Raw genomic sequence first — 22,125 nt, 5'->3', positions numbered from 1 at the left:
CATGTCGGGACGTCTGAGGGTGATGTATTGTAGGGCACCAGCTAGACTGCGGTAGTGAAAAGGGTCAGGATAAGGAGAACCACTAGAAGCAGAAAGTTTGGACTTTGTGTCAATTGGTGTAGGTACAGGATGTCAGTCACGCATACCAGCACGAGAAAGAATGTCTAGAATGTACTGACGTTGGGACAAGTGGAGGGTTGAGGTTGTGCGGGTGACAGAAATACCTAGAAAGTGATGAAGAGGACCGAGGTCCTTCATAGCAAACACGGAGCTAAGAGTGTTGATGATGGATGTGAGAAGAGTGGAGGAGGAAGCTGTGAGAATAATGTCATCTACGTAGAGAAGGAGGTAGGCAGTGTGGGGGCCGTGGTGGTATGTAAAGAGAGAGGCATCAGATTTGTAGGCAAGGAAACCAATGGTGCGGGCATGGTTGGCAAACCGTTGAAACCAAGCACGGGGTGCTTGTTTAAGACCATAGAGAGACTTTTGAAGTTTGCAAACATGGGTGGGAAAACGAGGGTCAATAAAACCCGAGGGTTGCTGGCTATAGACATCTTCGGTGAGGTCACCATGGAGAAAGGCGTTTTTGACATCAAGTTGGTTGATGGGCCACTGTTGAGAGAGAGCAAGAGATAGGACAATGTGAATCGTGGCTGGTTTTACTACAGGGCTGAAGGTTTCATCGAAATCGATGCCCGGATGCTGAGTGAAGCCCCGGACGACCCAATGGGCCTTGTGTCGAGCCAGTGAGCCATCGGAGTTGTGTTTGTGGCGAAAAATCCACTTGCCAGAAACAATGTTGGCACCGGGAGGAGGAGGGACGAGGGACCAGGTGTTGTTTTGGATGAGTGCATCGTATTCGTCCTGCATGGCCTGGCGCCAAGTAGGATCACGAAGTGCAGTGAGGTAATTGTGAGGGGGAGGAGAGGACACAACGGCCGAGAGGTTAAGTTTGTTGATGGGGGGGAGGGATACTACCGGTGGTGCTGCGTGTGCGGTGGATAATAGGGGGTGGTGGTGTAGGAGGAGGTTGGGTAGGCACGGCTGCAGTGTGGCGAGTGTAGACGTGAGTGATTCTGGGCTGGGGTGGTGCGGGTGCGGGAGTTGGTTCAGGATTTGGTGGTGCTGCCGCGGCAGGGGACAGTGGCGGAGAATGCTGCCGGGGCAGCGAGTCTGTGCCCGCGGCAGGAGAGGGCAGCAGGTCAGGCTGCCGAGGCAGCGATTCTGTGCCCCCGACAGGATTTGTGTAGGATGCGGTAGTGGGCAAGTGGAGTATAGGAGGAGGGAGGTAATCAGGTCGTGGGTCATTGGGAGGGGCGGCGGGGGATGGGGTGTTGGTTGTGGAGTATGGAAAACTGTTTTCGTCGAAGGTGACATGACGGGAGATTATTATTTTGCGAGTTTTGAGATCAAGACAGCGGTAGCCCCGGTGTTTAGAGCATGTCCAATGGAACCCTTAAATCTGTATACAACCGTTTTTTTACGGATTTAAGGGTTCAAATGCCATTTAGTGGAACCCCTAAACCCCTAAATCTGTAAAAAAAATTAGAGGTCGAGGCCCCAACCTGTGCTCCGACCTGTACATTTAAGGGTTGGAGGGGCCAACCGCTACCACAACCTGTACAGGTAACCGTTTTTTTACGGGTTTAAGGGTTCCACTAAATGCCTCCTGTTTTTCACACCTCCAACCCCTCCAATTTTGCCAATTCTCGACCCTTATAGCTATAAGGGTTTAAGGGTTCCATTAGACATGCTCTTAGAAGGGTAGCCTAGGAAAACACAGCGAGTTGATCTAGGGGAGAGTTTGTTTGGGGCTGTGGAGGAGGTGTTTACGTAACAAAGGCAGCCAAAAACACGTAGGTCATTGTATCGAGGAGTAATTCCATGGAGGGAGAAGTATGGGGTGGTGGCTGGATGGAGAGAAGTGGGGCGAATATTGAGAAGGGTCCGAATAACATCATTGGTGGTTCGAATGGCGCGTTCGGCTTTACCGTTTTGTTGGGAGGTATAGGGACATGAGTATCTGAGGAGGATGCCATGGGTGGAACAAAACGCATCGAGTTTGCAGTTGGCAAATTCTTTTCCGTTGTCACATTGGATGGAGAGAATAGGGAGGTTGAATTGGGTACGGACTAGGGCATGGAAAGCAGTGAAAGTAGCATAAACTTCAGACTTTTTGCGTAAAGGAAAGCTCCAGAAATAATGAGTGAAATCATCGACAATAATAAGGTAATAGCAAAAACCAGAAGTACTGGGTACAGGTGATGTCCAAAGATCACAATGGAGACGCTCAAACGGACGACTAGTGCTAGAATGTGACGGATAAAATGGCAACCTAATATGTTTTCCTAATTGACATGCATGGCACAGGGATGACCCTGGTTTATTGGCGGAGGGATGCTTGAGGAGACGCTTCATGGTGTGGTTTCCGGGATGACCGAGTCGACGATGCCAGAGGTCTGGATGGTGGGAGGCGTTGAGGGCGGCATGGTGGAGGGCTTGACAGAGCGGGTAGAGAGGACCGGAGCTATTGCATCGAATGATCACGGTCCCGGTGAGAAGATCCTTCACAGAAAAACCATATGGGTCAAATTGGATAGAGCAATAATTATCAATAGTGAATTGTCGGACAGAAATAAGGTTTTTGATGATGTGAGGAACGACAAAAATATTATTAAGGTGTAGTGGTTTGGATGGAGAGGAAAGTGTGTGAGAGCCGGTGTGGGTGATAGGAATAGAGGAGCCGTTGCCGACTGTGACAAATTTGGAAGAGGAAGGTTTAAGAGAGGAGAGTATACCGGGGTCGGATGCCATGTGGGAGGATGCACCAGAGTCCATGTACCATTCACTGCCGGAGAGCTGCATGTTGTTTAGGGCGTTGACGAGGGCCGGGTCCAGGGGAGGCTGGTGATGACCCGGCGGTGGCGGAGGCGGCTGCGGACCATAACTGGTGGATGGTTGGCCGTATGCAGTGTAGGTCTGCGGAGGAGCGATGCCGGGGCGTGGTCCGAGGAGGCCGTGTGTGGGAGGAGTCTAGGGACGCGGCGACCAGGGTGCAGACTGCCAGGGAGCCTGCTGTTGCTGAAGATTGGCGCGAGTCGGCGCGCCTGTCCAAGGGTTGAACTGCCAGGGCGAGTCACGGCCACGACCACGTCCACCACGTCCACGACCGCGGCTGCCATGGTACGGCGCAAAGAGGGTAGACTGGCCCGAGCCACGGCCAGCGCCCCCGTACGTGGCGCCCCCGGACGACGCGCCCCCGGGTGACGATGGTGGTGGTGGAGGGGGACGCGGGCCGCCAGGGTTGGGCTGCACGCTCTGACCGCTCGCCCATAGGGCCGTCCCAGCCGCGTTCTTGGTGTCCAACTTCTTCTGTGATTCCTCGAGGAGGAGGGCTGATCTTGTCTGCAGGAACGAGGGGAAGGGTGCCTGAAATGGAAGAAAAGAACGCAGATGCGCGTAGCTCTCATTGAGACCACGAAGCACGGTGAGGACGAGGGTCTCATCGAAGACAGGTTGGCCGACATCGCCGAGGGAGTCGGCGAGGGCCTTCAGTTTGGCGCAGTAGTCGTGGATCGATAGATCACCCTGAGGTGTGTTGCGGAAGTCAGCCTCGAGTTGCAGAGCACGGTGCATCTTGTTGTCGCGGAAGAGATTCTCGATGGCGTTCCAGATCGCCCGGGCGGTGGAGCCGGGCGCATGACGATGTTGAGGAGCTCGGTGGAGATGGAGCCGTAGATCCACGACGAACGGTGTAGTCATCACGGCCCCAGTCAGAGTTGGGGCCGTTGTCGGAGGGCGTCTCGTCGGAGAGGATGTGGGCAGTGAGCCCGTAGCGACCGAGCGCCACAAGGAAGAGTTCCCTCCAACTGGTGTAGTGGCCGTCGTTGAGGCTGAGAGTAATTGGGACGTGGGTTTTGATGGAGGGTGCATAGGTGGAGGGGTTGGGAGTGTGTGTGGGAGGGCTTTGGGCGGTGGTGATGGCGACGCTGGGATTAGGGTTTTGTGGGGTGGCGGCGCCGGCGTTGATGGTGCTGGCGTTGGGATTGGCAGTGGTGTTGGCCGCAAGTTGTTGGGTGAGGGTAGCTTCGCGGGCGTCGAGGGCTTTGGTGCGTTCGTCAAGTTCGCGCTCCTTGGCAGCGATCTCGTCGGGCGTCATGGTGATGGAGAGGGAGGAAGGCTAGAGGAGGGAGAGAGGTTAGGCGGCGGCTAGGGTTTTAGGAGAGGGTTGCGGTGGGAGGGGGGCAGGAAAGCCGGCTCTGATACCATGTAATCGTGCAAGCAGGGCGGCTCGATGGCCTGCCTCTCAATCCCTCTCATATATATAGACAAATTACATTGTGTTACAAGTAAACTTGATAACCAAGAAATCTAGATCCTAACCGCCACAAGTATCTAGAGTAGGAGATCTTCGTGATACGTTGCCTAACACTCCTGAATTAGCAGTAGTGGAGTAGTATAGGCACAACCAACATGGCTCCTCGCCAGCAGGGCGTGCATCACTTAGCCATGAATCATCTGGGTACGAGCTTTCCTTCATCCAGCTGCTACCTGCCAGGCTGCTCCACCCACAACGTAAATCTTTTTTGGTCTCTCGGTACTTAAGTAACCCGTCGTGTTTAACCAAGCGCGTTGCTAACTGGTAGCAAAGACTGTCGATGCTGCCTGGGTGCCCGTGTCGTTGCTGGTTCTCGTTCCTAGCCGTGTGTGCACTTACTAGTTGGTGTTTCACCTAGACTTGAGACGTGCTCTGAGCCATAATTAAGTAGCTTTTACTTGTACCGAAGTAACTCTATGTTTTATAGAGAAATAACTCTATATTTCCAGTCATATTGTAGCTTTTAATTGTATCGAAGTAACTCTATGTTTTATTGTGAAGTAACTTTATATTTTGAGCTATATAGTTGCTTTTACTTGTACCGAAGTAACTCTATGTTTTATAGTGATGTAACTTTTATATTTTGAGTCATATAGTACTAGCTTTTACCTGTACCGAAATAACTATGTTTATAGCGAAGTAACTCTAGTCATATACTTTTACTGGTACCGAAGTAACTCTAGTCATATACTTTTACTGGTACTCTAGACCAGATCTGACCAGATCTCTGTTGATGTCCGACGGCGGCGTCCAGCATAGGTATTCTAGGGCTCGCGCCGAACATCCGCCATCTTCCTCTTCCTCTTCCTTCGAACTTGAGTGAGAGTCTCCAATGGTCAGCGCCCAGAAACGTCCGAGCGGAGTCCTCTCCGACGAAGTAGACGGTAGCGGATGACCTTCGACGGCCGGCCGGCATGGATCGCTGACGCGATTGCCCGCGCGGTCATCGGTTCGCCTAACGGTCATCTTGCCAGTATCTGCCCACACACACGGCTATTGTTGGAATGTTTTCTCCCTCTCTCAAGAACTGCCTTTTCTGAGTCAAAATTTAGAAATCGAGTGGAGATTCTTTAAGGAGATGAGGACCCAACTCCTTAAATACACCAGAAGCCATGTTGGGTAAATATATCCTTAGTTACATGCCAAACCCTGTAAACACCACCATATATTGTTCATGGTGTTCCTGCTGCAGAAGAATAGACCACCAATGGAAGTCTTTTTTTCCTTTCTAAATGACACAGACTGAGTCAGTAGATGAATAACTGTGACCAAACATCATGTCATTTCTACATAGTCATAACGACCAAAGTAAGACTACCATATTTGTACCTTATGAGGATTCTAAATTTGAGACCAATTCTCCGTAAATAATTTGTCAAAAAAATTATGTAATAATATGAGACAGGTACATGTTTGAAGCCAACCTGGATGAGTAATCATGTAGGATGAAAATCTTGCATGTGATTTTTTTTTTAAATTGTCTAGTTATGATGATAGAAACAACACTTTGTACTCCCGGCTAGGCCGATTGCCTTTGCAAAGTTATCCTTGGTCAACATGGCTCATCTATTAAGGTATCACGTAAAGTTTGTAATTTTTAAAGGTTCTTTCTTTTCACAATTTGCTTGCTGTTGTTAGCTGGTTCAGTGGAAATTACCACTACCCTATTCATGGTATCTAACATGCTATGGAATTCAAAATGAATTCCCACTCATGAAAATTTCATTAGAATTCGTCACTCATTGCGATAATTGGGCCATACACAACCACCCATGTAAAGCATTCCATGCCGCAGGACAATGCCCAACTAGATCACGCATGAATGTCATACTTGGAAGCGACGGTCCCAACACCTTAGCGCTAGTATAACATTTGTGGCGTTATAAAGAGCACGGTATTGGTCTGGGGAGTGGCGAATATTTGGTCATATGTAAACTTTATTCCGATAATTTAGTAATCATATATCACCATGTCACTTATAGTCTTACTTACGACTTTACGAGGCATTTCATATTTCTATATAACTCTATAATGGACCAACGGGATGAGAACTATTCCTAACATGTATTGTTCATGGAAAAATATGCAAAAAACTTAGTTTTCAGTGCAATGCCAACCTATCCAAAATCAATTGGCAGTCATGAATAGAAGAGAGGGGGGAACCTGCTATCTGAATGTTTGCAGATGGTGATATTGTCAGCTAAACACAACACGTATTAGACACCAGGCAGGCTGAGTTCCAAAAGCAAATTTACTCAAAGAACATTAAACGTACCTAATGATATCTCAAGGAAAGTATTAACAGAAGATACATTTCATCACACTATCACAGTATGCACATGCAAAATCAACTAGGTGCTATGGAAGATAAGCGCGTGCTTTGAACCGGTACGGGGAGGAATAGATCCGCTCTCAGGGGCAGGAAGTAGGAGGCGAGGCGCTTCTCCGACGGCGGCGCGCCATGTCCGGCAGACGGAGCGGAACGGCGTCACGCCGGCGATGACATCGCGGGACCTCTGGGCGATGGGCTCTAGGAGATCGGAGGTGAGTGCCAACCAGTCGGGTTGCTCGGGGTCACCCTTCCTTGTTCTTCCTTTTCTTCTTCTTTTGACCGTCATTGTGAGATGCTGCGAAACAAATCGAAGAGGTAGGAGTAGATTCATTTGTCACCATATGATCAACTGATCTCTTATACGCAACATACGCACGAGTATCGTGGTTAAAAAACTAGTACTCCACGGAATCTGATAGAAAAACCCCTGGGACTCTCCACGCAAGCTGACTTCGAAAGAACGCTGGAGTTGTATTTCGGAATGCAGTAGCTACACACGAGTATAGAACTATAGATTACATGGACAGAACATAAAACAATGAAGGATTATCTATACTACTCCATTATACGAGAGGAAAACACAATTCGGTCCAAAGCATATCCTTTTCCGTTCATTTTCTTCCTTTTCACCAATCTTGGCGCGCATCTCTTTCCTGGTTGTGTCCCGCCTCTTCTTGCTGATTCCGTGTCCGAACGTTTCATTCCGGTTTTATATCAGTTGGTTTGTTTTTTTTATTTTAGTTTTTTAGCTTTTTTTTTCATTCGGGGTTCATGCTTCTTTTGTCATCAGGCATCGACATATTTTTCACTTTCCCCTATCATTTTTTGTTACCGGGAAATTAGTCATTAATAGCAAGGCTACCGAGACATTTCATCAATTTCTTGACTTAATATATGATTTAAGCGCGAATAAAGACGATTGTTTTTAAAACCATCACATGTCGTTGTTCAGGAGGGGTTCTCCACCCATGTTTTCATCGGTGAGCGATTGGCCTTCTTTCTTCCACTCGAGCACACTCGTCTGTCAGGGACAAGAGTTCGGTCGTGAACTGAAAGTCAGAGTGAACATGCTTTCTCTCATCAGGGGACTCCGCACCCCACAAAAGAAAGCTAGCTCCATCATTTCATATGGTTCCTTGGGTAAGAGAAGTAGGACCCGGGCGAATCGTCGGGTGAAATCACACAGGCTTTCCCGCGTTCTATGTCGAACTCCGAGAAGGCCGTTGTGGTTGATTCCTCACCGCCGTCCCCTTTGCCATGGAGTGCCCCGTGGTGCTCGTCTTGGAAGGGATGGAGACATTTTGCGGTGCAGGCGGTCGTCTGAACGCCCAGGGGATAGATTCAATGAGCGTTCATATGGTAGTTTGCCAACAATTGTGCCAAGGAGGTCCGCCACGTCTTCGTTGGATCCCAGAAGGCGTAAGATTGCCCATGCACCAGGAAAACGATTTGGACATGTAGGTGACGGCGACTGGAGCACGTATTTCTTGCGCCCCCTACCCGACGCATCATATGTTGTGTCGTGGATTTGAACACCGGGGAATGGAGCTCTGGCGCAGAGACGGTGAGCCCGATCAACGAGCGAGACGAAGAACATCGTCACACAAAGACACATGTTTTTTTACCCATGTTCAGGCCGTGTTGTGCGAAACCCTACGTCATGCAACTATTCTCCATCCGGTGGATCTCAACGGTTACAGATTCTATTCACGGGGAAGGAGCAGCTGATTCCTTCCCTCGTAAGATTTTTTCTCCTCCCGCCCATCTTGTCCTCCGGCGCGGTCCTCCTTTTATAATGGCAAGGGGTAACCGCAGGTGCATGTTACCATGCGGGGAAGCGCCTTGTGCTTGGATTCAACGTGGCAGTGCTGAGAAGCAGTCTAGGCGAGCAGGTCGCACGATGTAGAGCTTTCCCACGGAAAGGGTTTCCTCCCATCTTTTTGACCTTCCTTGCTGGAGTCGATTATCAGGTGAGATTCGTTTCTCCCGCGGCCTCCGCTGCCGTGGGCCACGTGAGCACCACCGAGGCATTCCCGGGACCCTTGGTGGCGAGGAAGGGCCCCCTGAGTTAACATGAGGCGTCTATTTTAACCGATCGAACGGGTGCTAAGTTCTGGTACTCCACGAGCAGCCTAGGAGTACCAACTCAGAATGGCACGGAAATTTCGAGGAGTACCTCAGTGGAGGGTCAAAAAATAATTTCTAGATAGTATCTTCGCCAGGTTAGGGGTATTTCGGTGTTTTTTCCTTGTGTGAGGGTGTTTTCGCGTAAATTTTCCAGTTTAACATTTCTGTCTCAAAATCGATGGATTTCATCCTCGAAACCCTAGCAGAGGTCGTCGTGGATGCAAAGGGAAATGGAGGTGGAGCCGACCGGCCGGGAGGTGGTCGACGCGCCACGCGGCCGTCGCGTTCAGTCCGCCGACGGATGCGCGCTCAAGGAGCCGCCCGGTAGGGCAACGAGGCGCGACGCGGCCGTGGCGTCAGATGTGTACGGATGGATGGGCGTAGTGGTGGCCGTTTTCCTGCTGCAGCGAGGTGGGGGAAAGGGAGTAGCGGCAGTGACGGCCTCTTGGTCGACTCCCTCTACGGATGCTGCGCCGGTGAGGTGGGTGTACGAGTGGCCGGCAGCTGCATGCTCTTCTAGCTCCATGGATGCGAGGTCCTGCACCAACACAACCAGAACCTTGATGGACATGGAAGAATGCAGTCCTCTTATTTTTCATCCGATACCTGTAGCTAAGGATTTAGAATTTCTCCCAATTTATGCACGATCTTGGTGTTGAACCTGAAGATATGACTACCACGCCATATTCAGATGTCCTGGATGAAAGGAATGTTTTAGGGCAATATGGTTCACACAACCACAATGGAACTTCTGTCTAGTTTTTGACGGCCATCTAAATGTGTTTTGCTTCCTTGTGGTGTAGATGGCAGCAAAATTGTATAGGAATTTCCCTTCCTTTGTTCTATCCAATTCATAATATTACAGTATTTAACATGCAGAAATTCATAAGCTAGAATGCATAAGGTCGTAAATTGTTGACTTTTGGTTAACCTAACCAAAGGGTGATGGAATAAGTAGCCCTGTTTAATCAAAATTACCATCTCTGAACAAAGTAGAAGATGTTATTAATATGGTTTTATAGGACATGTCATGAATTTCTGCAAATCTGGCATGTGTTCATGATTACTTTAATCTCTGTTTAGACAATAACAATACAAACAACACAATAATTGCTTAATATGCGGTTCCATTTGTTTTCTCTGGGGCACAATCTTGAGTTTTGATGTTATGAACTACCCTCAGATCAATGGAAACGACCAATAGCAGTTATTTCTCACTGCTTATACTTGCATCATGTAGTAAAGAAGAATTGCGCCATTCATAAATGGTCAAAATTGTTAACCTCTTTGAAATTTAACTAAAAAAAGCTAACCACTGGTAACATATAAGAAAATGCTTGATGATTTTATGCAATGCTACCTCACATTTTGGAAGTAGAAGGTACATCCCGGCCTAACCGTGCAGTCAAATTGCTATGCATGTATGATATTAAAGTGTGGGGGGGGGGGGGGATGAACGGCATGTGAATGTTTGAAGTACTACAGATTAAAGCGTACACATTGTATCCTGTGAAGAATTGACGAGTACCATTGAAAATGGTAACCACTCAATTTGTTTTTTATCATTCAACATTTTCCGAGAGCTTCTTTATATAACAATTCAACCAGTGTCTGATGAAGCTTATTGCTTACAAGTTGATCACAAACTAATTTTTATGGCCTAGCATGACAAATCTTAGAAGTAAACTGCTTTGCTAGTCTTCATCTTCACCACTCAAAGTCCCGGAAACATGTCCTGTCCTCTATCTTTTTCTGCGAGAATATCATCGAGCAGGCAATGCGTCTACGTCAGGTTTTGACATCTTTCTTACTTTGACCTTGTTCTTCATAGTGTAGAGCATGTCTTTACATGGAATCGCTTCACACCATCTTGCGGCAACCACAAATGACACCATCGACCCAAGATCCATCAAATGAACATTCTACAGAGAGCGTGCGTCTTCTCCCACCCTCTCCCCTTTTTTAAAAGAAACACCAGACATGCAAATTGTCCCTCTGCAGCTCTGCTCCGAAGCGCAGGCATACATGGATCCAAGGATGTTTCATTGAATTGACTAACCATCTTCTGTATACATTCTTCCTGTTACCACACAGGTATAGCAATTATTGTTGTTCAAGCAGGGAAAGAGTCTTCAAGATCTCACATTGTGCTCTGTTCTGGGAATGAATTCATGAGTCAGAGCATGAAGTCAGAAACCAATGAATTGTTTGTAGCTTGCATCCTTGGAGGCCCACAAATATGTCATCTTAGAAAAAGACTTCAATGTGCAGTCCCCCTAATTGGAGTATATGTTTCCTGTCAGTGACCAAACAATACAGAAGTCATTCAGTCACAAATTACATTGTAGTAAGACTTACTAAATTTTTGACCCAACTGTTTGCTTGGTTGACTTCTTCTACTATGTAACTGACAGCATGCTATGTTGTCATATAAAAGGATGCAATCTATATAAAATTTCATATATTATTTGAATGAGATAATTGTACTTATTTAGAAAAGGAGAACCTGGATAGTAGCTTAAAATAAGGGAGTTTTTTTTATTGCTATGGAGGGTAGAAGTCTCAGAAACCTTCAGTTATCTCACAGTTTGATGTTATAAAACATCTCACACTCCTTTAAACAAATTAGCACTCTAATGCCCCACAGCAACACGTGGGGGCATCTGTATAATGGCATACACTTTCTGTCCCACAATATTTCATTTGATTCAAAACTACATAAATCATAAATTAAAACAGCATGCTATTGGTTCATATCTATTTTTCTAACATCAGTTCGCCTTTTTCAGGACGCAATTAGTTTAAAAATAAAAACCATATGTATATGAAAAGATGAATCTGTACCAAGTTTAGTTGTGCACACAGCTATTCAACAGGCCACAGGTTCATGACTTCAAATCTAGGCAAAGAAACTACTACGGTATATTATGCACACAGCTATTCAACAGGCCACACATTCATGACTTCAAATCTGTGCAAAGAAACTACAACTGTATGGGTCCTTCTCATATACGTTTACTTCACCAAGAAAGGTACTACCAGTAACGAGGCGCAAGTACTAACCAGGTCACAGCCAAACGGCCTTCTAACAGGACGCCGGAGATCGACATGAAGGCGGAGACCAATCGGGGAGGGCGCCTTGGGGAAGAACGACGGCTGGCGTCGTCCAACAAAGGCGGACGCGGCCTATGACCAGCACGCCAGAGGTGGCGCCGCGCAGCGTCCAACAATGGCACAAGCGGGCGGCGGCGCAGCGTCGCAGTCAATACGCGCAGCGGAGATCGAGACAAAGGCGGAGGCGTTCAAAAGAGAAGGACCACCATCGACGAGGAGGCCGGAGACGGCGGCACAAGATTGGCGGCGGCGATGAGCTGAGGCAGGGGAGCGGAACATGGGCAATCGGGATGATACTGGCTTCTATCGATAATGAGGGTTAAATTGCAAATTAGTGCTAATTATTGCAAATTGCTCTTTTGGTACTATAAGAAAATAATATTAAAACTGGTCCTCTATCACGGACGGCCAGATCTGTGTGGTACTCCACCTAATAGTTTTGGAGTACAGGGTACTGTAAAAATTCTCGATGGGAAAGGGGTTTGCTCTTTGTCCCGTATGGTACTCGGGCAGGGTATCCAGGTCTTTTGTCTTGAGGCGCTGCACCGTGTCTTGCGGTGCCTCCCTGCTGGCCGCGGAACATTGGGGCGGCCTGGATCGCCCCCTACTCGGGTGTCTTCACGTGGACCCTGTTTTCCCCAGAGATTACATGGCAATAGATCGACAGCGATTTGTAGAATAAAAAATATATATGGAGCCAGTTTTAGGGAGTGTCTTGGAGACAAACAAAATTTCATTGTTAGAATGTTTTCTCCCTCTCTCAAGAACTGTCTTTTCGGAGTCAAAATTTAGAAATCGAGTGGAGATTCTTTAAGGAGATGAGGACCCAACTCCTTAAATACACCAGCAGCCATGTTGGGTAAATATATCCTTAGTCAGATGTCAAACCCTGTAAACACCACCATATACTGTTTATGGTGTTCCTGCTGCAGAAGAATAGACCACCAATGAAAATCTTTTTTTCTCCTTTCTAAATGACACAGACTGAGTCAATGAGTAGATGAATAACTGTGACCAAACATCATGTCATTTCTACATAGTCATAACACGACCAAAGTAAGACTACCATATTTGTATCGAATGAGGATTCTAAATTTGAGACCAATTCCCCGTAAATAATTTGTCAAAAAAATTATGTAATAATATGAGACAGGTACATGTTTGAAGCCAACCTGGATGAGTAATCATGTAGGATGAAAATCTTGCATGTGATTTTTTTTAATTGTCTCCTTATGATGATAGAAACAACACTTTGTACTCCTGGCTAGGCCGATTGCCTTTACAAAGTTATCCTTGGTCAAGATGGCTCATCTATTAAGGTATCACGTAAAGTTTGTAATTTTAAAGGTTCTTCCTTTTCACAATTTGCTTGCTGTTGTTAGCTGGTTCAGTGGAAATTACCACTACCCTATTCATGGTATCCAACATGCTATGGAATTTAAAATGAATTCCCACTCATTAAAATTTCATTAGAATTCGTCACTCATTGCAATAATTTTTAGATAAATGGAATATATTATTATCAAAAGATACCAATTACACCCAGCATATGCAACAACGCCCCACTCTGATGGCAGTACGGATGCACACAGCCAACAAAAGAGTAAAGAAATACAAGAAATACAAGTCCCGCTACAACATTCTAGACCTAGCAATAGCAATACAACCACCGCCGTGACAACACCTGAAGTACAGACTCTCCAAAAGCGACGCCTCCAAGAAGGGAACAGTGCACCAGCGCCGTCGTCGCCCGACCAAATGTCTTAGGTTTTCACTTTGAAGATAGTCCCCACTCTCAAAACAATGCCTCCAACAAGAACATTGCCAGGCACAACCAGTTAGGCCAGACCTTGGGTTTTCACCCTGAGAGGTAAGACTCTGAACTTCTCCTGTGCTGCCGCCCTCACATGCATACCACTGCTGCAGAGCCCGGAACGCCAAGCAGATCCCTCAGCATCACGGAGACTCGAACCTCCTTTAGCCAGTCCACCAATCCGGCCTTCATGATATTCCTTCTTCTGACTTCACCATGGACCAAAAAGTCACCTGATGTCAACACAGAATAGAGCTTCGCGCCGCTCCCTCCGGAACCAAACGGTCGGAATAAAAATATGGGTGCGCGCGACCGAATACCACCCGATCCAACAAACTCAGGCAAAAGATGCACTGTTCCATTCGCCAACAGAGCTTTCCGGAACTCATCTCTCCAGCCAGATCAAAGCAAACTGACCTCCGAAAGATCTTTATCCTCGCATGCGAGAAACCCGAGGACCGCCACCAAAAATAAAGCAAGATCAGCAGCCCCACGCCGCCAATCCCTCCTGCCGGATCACCAAGGAAGAGGACAGCAACGTGGATCATGCGTACCGCCACCGAACCGTTACCGGGGGCGGAGGCCGCCACCGCTCCACCGAATCCTCCATGGCTACCGACGGAGAGCCTCAGGCCCCGGCTAAGTAGCCGTGCCGCCCGGCTTCCTCCACCAGCGCTACATCACCTCCCATGGAACACCGCCGCGGAAACCCTTTTCTCCCCCTCGTCGATTCGACAAAGGGGGTGCCGCCACCACCGCCATAGCCAGGCCGGGACCGGGGCCATGGCCGGGGCCGAGGCACGGGGGCCAGGTCCGAGGCCAGCACCGGGGTCGGGGCCGCGGCCGGCAGCGGTAGCGGCTGAGGGCGGCGGGTGGCTGTGGGGCGCGGGGGGAGGAGGAGCCTCCGCCGCCGCCCGGGAGGTGGCGGGAGAGGGAGGCGGCGAGTTAGGGTTAGGGGCGGCTGTCCCTCTCCTGATTCGTTCCTCATTGCGATAATTCGGCCATACGCAACAACCCATGTAAAGCATTCCATGCCGCAGGACAATGCCCAACTAAATCACGCATTAATGTCATACTTGGAAGGGATGGTCCCAACACCTTAGTGCTAGTATAACATTTGTGGCGTTATAAAGAGCATGGTATTGGTCTGGGGAGTGGCGAATATTTGGTCATATGTAAACTTTATTCCGATAATTTAGTAATCATATATCACCATGCCACTTATAGTATTACTTAGGACTTTACAAGGCATTTCATATTTCTGTCTAACTCTATAATGGACCAACGGGATGAGAACTATTCCTAACATGTATTGTTGATGGAAAAAGATGCAAAAAAAACTTAGTTTTCAGTGCAATGCCAACCTATCCAAAATTAATTGGCAGTCATGAATAGAAGAGATGGGGGAACCTGCCATCTGAATGTTTGCAGATGGTGATATTGTCAGCTAAACACAACCCGTATTAGACACCAGGCAGGCTGAGTTCCAAAAGCAAAATTACTCAAAGAACATTAAACGTACCTAACGATGTCTCAAGGAAAGTATTAACAGAAGATACATTTCATCACACTATCACAGTATGCACATGCAAAATCAACAGGTGCTATGGAACAAACCAACTAGGTTTGGTTGAATATTCACCACTATCGTCCGGCGACCGGTACACGCACTCCAGCTTGCCATCATTTATCTCATAGCAGTATGCGGATGTCTTGGGATGCCTCCGCCGGCCAAGAACATAGTAAATCCGTGATCCACTTTGGACCGCATTGTGGCTAAACGTGGCATGGTAGCAATCCATGAACACATCGTAGTTGCCACCGATGGCATCTCCAGTCACCTTACGCCATGAGGGCATGCAGTTCCTAGCCACTAACTCAAAGAAGGTGAACCCCTGTAGCTCTAGTGATTCGACGCTCGAAACGATCAAAAGTAGCTTGCCTGGCAATGCGACGAAATTGAAGTAGTCGAACACAACCGGTTCAGCTAAAGAGGGGTATACGACGGAGAAAAGCCTGGACGTCGACTGTGGCGCATCAACGGAGTGGAGGAAGTCGAGTGTATTGGCGTCGAACACCGATGTGGCACCGTCGCGCTCCAAACCATAAATCTTTCCTTGGAAGCAGGCCAAGTCGACATATTCGCCGCAATAACACGAGGAATTAGCCAGCTTCGTCCATGCCGCATCTCCCGGCCGGCAAAGAACCATGGCCTTCCTTGTGCCCAGCAAAAAGCTGTGGCGCATGATGATCATCATGTTGTCTGTGTTTGCTGGCATATTAGTGGGCGGGACATGGAGGGCGAAGCGGAAATCATCTGACAATTCTTGGTAGGTGTGGAAGAATGATTTAACAGAACCGGTATCGATCTTGATCTTGGACCCCGGACACCAACTACCTCTCTGCGCGCTTTCGTCGTCAGTATGGTGCACGTAAGTTATGTGTCTGATGTCCGACGAGGTCTTGCTGTCACGGACGGCATTGACCCTGGGCAGAGCGGCGGTGGCGCCCGTGGTCAGGTGCGAGAGATGGCAGGACGCGTCAAGAGCATCGACGACGATCGACCACCCGCAAGACAGGGGGAAGACAAGCGCGTGCTCTGAACCGGCACGGGGAGGAGAAGCTCCGCTCTCAGGGGCAGGAAGTAGCAGGCGAGGCGCTTCCCCGACGGCGGCGCGCCATGTCCGGCAGACGGAGCGGAACGGCGTCACGCCGGCGATGATATCGCGGGACCTCTGGGCGATGGGCTCTAGGAGATCGGAGGTGAGCGCCAACCAGTCGGGTTGCTCGGGGTCACCCTTCCTCGTTCTTCCTTTTCTTCTTCTTTTGCCCGTCATTGTAATGCTCCGTAATAGATCGAAGAGGTAGGAGTAGATTCGTTTGTCCCCATATCAACTGATCTCTTATACGCAACAAACGCGAGTATATATCGTGGTTAGAAAACCGAGTACTCCACGCAATCTGATAGAAAAACCTCATGGACTCTTCACGCAACCTGGCTCTGAAAGAGATCTGGAGTTGTATTCGGAATGCAGTAGCTACACGCGAGTATAGAACTACTAGCTAAATACCCGTGCTTTGCTACAGGATATAACATATTTTATAAAGACGCCGTCACATGAAGTTTGTTTCACTGGTTTCATATGCGGGTGCGTGTTGTTGGCCCCATCAAGATTAACTGCACTTGCGCCAGCGCAAGTACGACCTAGAGCATCTCTAGCAGATCCATTGGAACGCTGGCCTTTAAAACGTGTAACCGAATATTCCCTCTCTTCTTCCGCCCCACACCTGGGTCATCCTGAGTCTGCCCCGATTCCGTCCATCGAGCATACCCCCATAGTCGTTGTTGACTGCCCTGCCCGCAGCTGCCGCATCGCCCTCCTCCACGAAGAAGTCGAGTCGAGGCCACCCCGCACTGCCTGAATCCATCCCGACTTGGACATGTGGCAGCCGATTCCGGCGAGCACCGGCCATGCTCGATCGTGTGCCCCAACTCTACCTCGGGACATGTAGCGCAAGTTCGCATTCCTACATGTGTGTCGGCATCATGGAGAGGACGACACCAAGCTGCTGGTGTTGAACTCCAAGTTTGGTCGTGACAGACATATACTCTAGAGAAGTTGACCGGATTTCGGTGAGTTCAGTGACGAAAGGGTGCTAGAGTGTCTTGAAATTACTGTCAACATCTTTAATGGAGCACCGGAAAAATTGCCCCCGAAACTCTAGATACAAGGGGTGGGAGGTTTGCTTTAATCGGTGCCTAAATAAAATAATTAATGATCCGTCCAGTTTCATAATCTTTTTCAAGCAAAACCTTAAATGTATTGTTTTTTACGGATTTGATCTGTTTAAGGAATTTGCTAAAGATGTGGATTAACTCGTCTGGCACTCTTGGCAACTCTGACTTGCAAAGTTTAACTTGTACAGTACGTCGCTTTTGGTTTTGCCATCCAAACCCATAACAGTAGCTGAAGTACATGTGCCCTTGATCGATTAATACGATCTAGAACCCACTAATGCATGCTAACTTTATAGGGTACTCTTTCGGATCACATGAAGAGTGTACTTCTAATTTTTTTTGAAAAGACTTTATTTCGGTTGACTGTAAAAAAGTAGTACTCCCTCCATCAGAGAAAAGAAGTAACTCAACTTTGTGAGATATCGGTTGTGTATCTATACGTGCTTTTTTTGCGGGAAAAAGGAAGTGATATTAAAGCCTCGGACTTACAGCCAGGTCCAGTGAAAGAAAAATTACAATCAGGTCCTCTAGAACCCGAAGTAGAAGACGACCCCGATGCCGCCGGTGGCGTGCTGCCGCCGTTGCATCCCTCGAAGGCCTGGTTCAGATGCAACCCCTTCGCGGACGGGAAGTCGCCGGTCGCCGGCTCCGGAGAGCCTACACCACAGGATGTCATCTCCGTCGCAAGGCTCCACATCACCGCCTTCAACAGCTTCAACACGAACCGGCCAGACCGCCACGCCGGTGCTGGAGAGGGGAAGAGGAGCTCAGCAGATCCAGCGATCTTAGAGCTCGGGTAAGGAGAAGGCTCGACCGCAGAGCTCCTGAGAGCGCCGCCGCCGGAGAGGATGAGCTTCTCCCCAAAACGCCGCGCCGACCGTAACACCACCTCCTTCGCGCCGCCGGCAGGCCACCGAGAGAAACCTACACTATATATAGGCCGTGGATCGCCGATTCCCCACCCTCCCGCCGCCGGAGGGCAGGAAATCGATGATCCGACGGCGAGCGAGGTGGTCCTCCTGGTTTGGTTCACAAATTCGCCTCTCCCTACTGTAGTGGGGAAGGGGAAAGACCAGGCGGCTTTTTTGCCATTTTTATCTATACGTGCTTTTAGTGTGTAGATCAAGGGAGTACCAAAAGTTTCGGGGGATTTTTGGTCCATGCTATTTGTTACTATCTCTGTTCAAATAATCTTATAAGATTTTGGGTGCATCCTGTTTTGGATTGATATTTTAGCCTTTAAAAATGCTTTATATTTAGAACAGAGATAATCTATGTGTAATGAACCTAAAATGCATAGAAGAGATAATGTATGCGCAATGAACGTAAAATGCACATGTATATTCATGTAGCTAGATACTATAGCCTATTGGGTATTGCTTTTTTACACACACATACACATTAACTGACAGCGTAGCTGTTCCGAATTTGCGCCGTACACACATTCAAGAGAGGCTGCCGGAAGAATCCAGTGTGATAAAAAAAAAAGAGCTCGATCGTGCTAACCTAGCCCAGGAGACGTTCCTCAGTTTTTGTAGTCGCGCGAGATTAATAAGTCAGGCCGGTCGCCAGCACCAGGTGTGTTTTAGCGATCGAGCGATCCATCCTATGTGCAGTGCCTGTGCAACATTTTCGTGGGCCTGGGCCTACCTGTTGTCACGGTTATAGCCCATGTGCCTGATCGGGGAACGACGGCACGACGCGAGGGTCGACGTATAGGCATACGAACCAACGGGTTCTAATTTAATACTACCTCCGATTCAAGGAATAAGGCGTCCTCGTTTTACGTGCTTTTCGTTTGACTAAGAATTACTTCAAATATATAAAGATTGTTCGTATGAAATTAACATCATTAGAAAGTGTTTTTCAATACGAATCCAACGATACTAATTACATATAATATAACTAAGATTTTGTTGCTCAATTTTTATGGTCAAAGTTCGCCTTGGAATACGCGTGCGCCTTATTCCTTGGGACGGAGGTAGTAGTAGAGATAGATTACATGGAGAGAACATAAAACAATGAAGGATTATCTATACTACTCCATACTTATATACGAGGAAAACACAATTCGGTCCAAGTCATATCTTTGTCCGTTCATTTTCTTCCTTTTCACCAATCTTGGCGCGCGTCTCTTCCTTGTTGTGTCCGGCCTCTTCTTGCTAATTCCGTGTCCGAACGTTTCATTCCGGTTTTATATCAGTTGTTTTTGTTTTTTGTTTTTTAGCTTGTTTTATTTTTCAATTTCGGGGTCCATGCTTCTTTTGTCATCGGGCATCGACATATTTTTCACTTTCCCCTATCGTTCTTTGTTACCGGGAAATTAGTCATTAGTAGCAAGGCTACCTACACATTTCATCAATTTCTTGACTATGATTTAAACGCGGATAATGATGGTTGTTTTTAAAACCATCACATGCCGTTGTTCAGGAGGGGTTCTCCACCGATGTTTTCATCGGTGAACGAATGACCTTCTTTCTTCCACTCGAGCGCACTCATCTGCCAGGGACAAGAGTTCGGTCGTGAACTGAAAGTCAGAGTGACCAGGCTTTCACTCATCAGGGACTCCGCACCCCACAAAAGAAAGCTAGCTCCATCATTTCATACGGTTCCTTGGGTAAGAGAAGTAGCACCCGGGCGAATCGTCGGGTGAAATCGCACAGGCTTTCCCGCGTTCTATGTCGAACTCCGAGAAGGTCGTTGCGGTTGATCCCTCGCCGCCATCCCCTTTGCCATGGCGTGCCCCGTGGTGCTTGTCTTGGAAGGGATGGAGACATGCTGTGGTGCAGACGGTCCTCTGAACGCCCAGGGGACAGAATCAATGAGCGTTCATATGGTAGCTGGCCAACAGTTGTGCCAAGGAGGTCCGCCATATCTTCGTTGGATCCCAGAAGGCGTATGATTTCCCATGCACCAGGAAAACGATTAGGACATGTAGGTGACGGCGACCGGAGACTGTATTTCTTGCGCCCCCTACCTTGCGTATCATATGTTGTGTCGTGGATTTGACCACCGGGGAATGGAGCTCCCCTTTTTGGTTCAGCGGGGACGCAGAGACGGTGAGCCCGATAAACGAGCGAGACGAAGAAGACAGTCACACAAAGACACATGTTTTTTACCCATGTTATGGCCGTGTTGTGCGAAACCCTATGTCCTGCAACTATTCGCCATCTGGTGGATCTCGACAGTTACAGATTCTGTTCACGGGGAGGAGCAGCTGATTCCTTCCCTCGTAAGATTTTTTCTCCTCCCACCCATCTTGTCCTCCGCCGTTGTCCTCCTTTTATAATGGCAAGGGGTAACCGCAGGTGCATATTACCACGCGGGGAAGCGCCTTGTGCTTGGATTCAACGTGGTAGTGTCGAGCAGCAGTCTAGGCGAGCAGGTCGCATGATGTAGAGCTTTCCCACGGAGAGGGTTTCCTCCCATTATTTTGACCTTCCTTGCTGGAGTCGATTATCATGTGAGATTCCTTTTTCCCGCGGCCTCCGCTACCGTGGGCCACGTGAGCACCACCGAGGCATTCCCGGGACCCTTGGTGGCGAGGAAGCGCCCCCGCGGTTCCGCCTGGATGGGAAAGGGGTTTGCTCTTTGTCTCGTATGGTGCTCGGGCAGGGTACCCAGGTCTTTTCTCTTGAGGCACTGCACCGCGTCTTGCGGTGCCTCCCTGCTGGTCGCGGAACATTGGGGCGGCCTGGATCAGCCTCCTAATCGGGCGTCTTCACGTGGACCCTGTTTTCCCCAGAGATGACATGGCATTACATCGATAGCGATTTGTAGAATAAAAAATATATATGGAGCCAGTTTTAGGGAGTGTCTTGGAGACAAACAAAATTTCATTGTTAGAATGTTCTCTCCCTCTCTCAAGAACTTCCTTTTGGGAGTCAAAATTTAGAACTCGAGTGGAGATTCTTTAAGGAGATGAGGACCCAACTCCTTAAATACAACAGAAGCCATGTTGGGGTAAATATATCCTTAGTCACATGTCAAATCCTGTAAACACCACCATATACTGTTCATGATGTTCCTGCTGCAGAAGAATAGACCACCAATGGAAGTCTTTTTTTCCTTTCTAAATGACACAAACTGAGTCAATGAGTAGATGAATAAGTGTGACAAAACATCATGTCATTTGTACATAGTCATAACGACCACAGTAAGACTACCATATTTCTACCGAATGAGGATTCTAAATTTGAGACCAATTCCCCGTAAATAATTTGTCAAAAAAATTATGTAATAATATGAGACAAGTACATATTTGAAGCCAACCCGGATGAGTAATAATTTAGGATGAAAATCTTGCATGGGATTTTTTTAATTGTCTCGTTATGACGATAGAAATAACATTTTGTACTCCCAGCTAGGCCGATTGCCTTTTCAAAGTTGTACTTGGTCAACATGGCTCATCTATTAAGGTATCACGTAAAGTTTGTAATTTTTAAAGGTTCTGCCTTTTCACAATTTGCTTGCTGTTGTTACTTGTTAGCTGGTTCAGTGGAAATTATCACTACCCTATTCATGGTATCCAACATGCTATGGAATTCAAAATGAATTCCCACTCATGAAAATCTCATTAGAATTCTTCACTCATCGCGATAATTGGGCCATACGCAACCACC

This window comes from Lolium rigidum, chromosome 4, assembly GCF_022539505.1.
Source record: "Lolium rigidum isolate FL_2022 chromosome 4, APGP_CSIRO_Lrig_0.1, whole genome shotgun sequence".
Classification (NCBI taxonomy): Eukaryota; Viridiplantae; Streptophyta; class Magnoliopsida; order Poales; family Poaceae; genus Lolium; species Lolium rigidum.
This window is presented reverse-complemented; position numbering follows the sequence as displayed.